This window comes from Vicugna pacos, unplaced genomic scaffold (assembly GCF_048564905.1).
Source record: "Vicugna pacos unplaced genomic scaffold, VicPac4 scaffold_21, whole genome shotgun sequence".
NCBI classification, from domain to species: Eukaryota; Metazoa; Chordata; class Mammalia; order Artiodactyla; family Camelidae; genus Vicugna; species Vicugna pacos.
Genome location: NW_027328742.1, coordinates 13,968,972 through 13,972,909, shown reverse-complemented (window position 1 = coordinate 13,972,909; position 3,938 = coordinate 13,968,972). Strand labels below are relative to the sequence as shown.

The window sequence follows — 3,938 nt, the reverse complement described above, 5'->3', positions numbered from 1 at the left end:
AGTTATGAACAGTAAGAGACAGAAAACAGAAACCCAATTGCCACTTCTGAGGTGTCGGGGGCAAAAGCACACAGCCCCACCAGGGGGCTGGGCAGACCACCCAGCCACCCGTCCTCTCCAGCCTCACCCTGGTGGGCCAGAGCAGGAAAAACGCCATCTGAACCCTTGAACACCTAAGCAGTTACAAATACCAGATGGTCGCCAATGACAATATTCCCCACTGCGAATTCCTTCCATATCTATGGAAAGTGGGAAGTGGACGCCATTCTCCCCAAACTGCTTCCTAATGAACTGGGGTTTCATCTGGGTTTTTTTCTGATGGAAAAATGCACGTGTTCATGCCATTTAGAAAGGGGTCATGTTAGAGATTGTACCGTAGTTTGACAAAGGTAGGATACATAGCACATCAAAAGCTAAAAAACATATAAAACCCTGGAATAACATTGATGAGCACAAGCAATAGCTGAAATATTCCTGAAATCATAGAGCACAGCTTTTAGGAATTGAAAACAAACTTGGAAACCAATGAGGGACGTCAGAGCGAACTTCAGGGGCATTTGTGTCAGCGCCGTCAACATTCTGAATCCAGGTTTTCACGTCATCAAGAAGGGAAGGGGCATTTCCAGATTCATCAGGGATGTGAACACAGTGCGTGGCAGGAGTAATCACACTGCTTTCTCCCTGAGAAGCCGGCAGTATGTCTAATGCCACCTGGCTCTGAAAAGCTGTCTTCCACACTAGGGGGAACTCCGTGTTCAACAGTGTAAAACTCTGCTGGCTATCATTCGGGGCTTTTGTGTGAAGTTAGCCAAGGCCTCTACGTGCAGGGTCACCTTCTCCAATCCTATATTAGGGACAAAGAAGTTGAGTAGACAATCAAACCAGAGCAGCGTGAGGACAAGCCCCAGCAGCAGCCCTTCTGAGAAGAGGCTGCTGGGTCATCCTTCTCCTTGGAGTAACCAGGCGCAGCCCAGATCAGAGCTCAGGCCAGGTGAGCTTAAACCACTTGGCAAGGAAGACTCGGGGCTGCACACCTACGGGTGTGAGGACTGCGGCAAGTGTAAATGTGAGGAGTGCACCCACCCAAGGCCTGCCATCAGGTTGGATCTGCAACAAGCAGTCCCTGCACTTGGCCCAGAATGTGACTGACTGGGACCTGTGTCTGCATGTGAAAGGTCTCATCTCTCACTTTTCCAATGATGATGAGGACAACTTGTGTCCCTGCTGCCAGTCTCACCACTGTACACACTGGTCGGCCACAGGCGTCATCTCCCTCTTCTTGTCCTGACCATGGTGTTACCTTTCCGCCTAGGGTTGCCCCAGATTGTGCCAGGGGTGTTACGATCTGGTGAACAATTCTTAATGACACTGTAAACATTCACATAGGTTGCTGCAAAACTCCCACTGTTTTTTCCAGACACAATGTGCTGTATCTCTGTTTACACAACACCACCTGTGTCTGAGAAAACCAACCTATGCCCCACTACATGACACAGTCACAAAACACCACACCACTATGTTGCACATTGGGAAGCGTGTGAACCGATCAGCACATTTTCAGACTGTGTCTTGCCCCACAGAAGCCTTCGCTGCAAGACCCTCACTTCCCTTGGACCCCATGCACACCACACAGTCACAGTAAAACTTAACTTTTGCTTTCCAGGCTTCCTGACAAACCGTTCAGTGCAAAGAATATCTATGTGAAGATCCACCACTCTGTAAAAAAGAATATTTTAAGAGGCTATTTTAAATTTGATCTTGCTGGAACTTTTTATAAGGGACCTCAAGTTAAACCTTTAAAGGCCTCCCAAGGTCAGGAAAGCCACACCACCAGCCCTAACCTGCAGTACCTGCAGGCCCAGGTGGATTTTTCTCTTCCTGAGTTCCAAAATATCTTGAGGTTCCTGCAGCTGCCATGAAGTGGCCTTCCTCATTCACTTGGAAAGGTTGCTAGGAACCTAAGAGTTTCCTGGAGGTCTCAGGTAGAAGGAAAAGATAAATGCTTCAATTCTGTTCACAAAGGTGTAATTTACCAAGTTCCTGTAAGCCATAACTAGCTTCAGGGGAAGATTACCTCATGTCTGGAAAATAAAGATTAAAAGCCAGGAATAGTTCAGATAAAACCAAAAATTGGAACTATATTCATCAGTTTACTCCATTTCATGTAACTAATATTTCGTTAACAGTTTTATGAAATAAAAAATTCCATTAGATTTCTTGAATTTCTTACCCAGCCCAGTGGTGTGATCTGAAAATCAGAAACCTGTACTTATCAAAAAGTGCTTTCCATAAACCTTTCGGAAAGGAGGCATTTTGCAAGGGCATCAGAGTAAAAGCCTAACTGTCTATGAGTGACAGAAGGCTCAGGAAGGCATGGTTACAGACCTGATTACAATGCAGCTGATAAAGAAACTTGGTTAATGCTGTGACATACATTTTAAGACAATAACTGGAATTATGATTGATAATATTTTATCAGGACATACCAAATTTTAGGTATTCCATATAACTTCTAGACTCTTTATGCTAATAACATTCACAGGTACCATATAATGTAAGATATTTTGTCATCACTCATTCAATAATGCTTCCTATGTAATTTAACCTATCAAATGAATGCAATCAGTTTGGGATCTCTTTTGGGGATGCTCCAGGGGCTCTTTGAAGCATTCCAAAGTTAGGTGGAGGTCAAAGAAAGTTAGTTAATATTTGATAATTGGGAAGTTTGTCAGAGTTTTAAAATACTTGGTCAGATAAGATCGTAGATCATTGCAAAACAATTCTTATTTGTTTAACCAGAATGACAATAAAATATTTCAAGAGCAGCTAGGGAACAGATTGCCTAAAGACAAAGAAATTCACATACTCTGTTATCAGAAGCCACTCAACAGTTTAAGAAATCTTTCTTTCACTAACAGAGAGTAAAAACAAATGCAACCTTGCATCTGTCTACTCTTAACAAAATCCGTTTACCTAATTACATTTAGTCAAGCCTTAGATTTTCTTAGAAAATCCCGACCATGTACAAAATTCTTTTCTCAGTGTGTCTTTTCCACAAACCTCCTTCAACTTTCTGTATCCATGTTGTTTTGTCCCTTATTTTTTTCTGTTCAGAAACAACGAGCTCAAGGAGAAAATCATCTTTTTTCTTTTTCCTTTTAACAAAAATCATTTCCATTCCTCACACCTTTATTTACTGAAAACATACTTCCAATTTTTTTCTTACACACTGAAGGGCATACATACGGCATGCGGTATTACAGTAAAATACCACCTTTCCCCTAGTCATGGGTCTGTACCTCGTGTTGAACCAAGCAATCAACATTCTTCCCAAGGGACTGTGATGAAACAGAAATGATGTCACCCATTTTGATCTCTAAGCAAAAGACACGAAGCAGACCTCAGTCAGCAGATGGAAGCCTCAGAAACCAGAAAGAGCAGAAGCTGAAACTGAACTACAGAAATCCAGAATGGGTTCCAAGTCCCACTAAGCCCGTGATCACTACCCAGGTGGCACCTCCCAGATCAGGAATTCCAGGTAAGGGGTTCCACCAGATTGAGAATCCCTTTTCCAGAGTCTTACCCAGACATGGGCCCGGAGCCCTGCTGTGCACCCCTAGGGACTTTCGCTAATTCTGGCTGAGGGGTCGTGACTTCTCTGATGTTGCTTTTCTTCTTCTCCACATAACTTCAGTGCAGCAGGAAGTCTAAGCTGGTGCAGGTGAGGGAAAAGGGTGTTTCCCCAAATCAACTGTGGCTTCAGCAGATGCCTGGGTGGCCCCTCCTCCATTCTCCACTCCGTTCCCATAGTCCCTACCACCAGAGACAGAAAAGTATGACCCTGATGAAAGAAATTGGAGAATATGCAAATAAATTGAAAGACATCTCAGGTTCATTGGTTGGAAGAACTATTATTGTTAAGAAATATTTCTACTACT

At 43.5% G+C, this 3,938-nt stretch overlaps 1 pseudogene; it reads left to right on the top strand.

Moving 5' to 3' along the window:
* Positions 1–358: 358 nt before the first annotated feature.
* On the top strand, positions 359–1,641 carry LOC140694357 (protein sprouty homolog 2-like; annotated as a pseudogene).
* Positions 1,642–3,938: the final 2,297 nt, after the last annotated feature.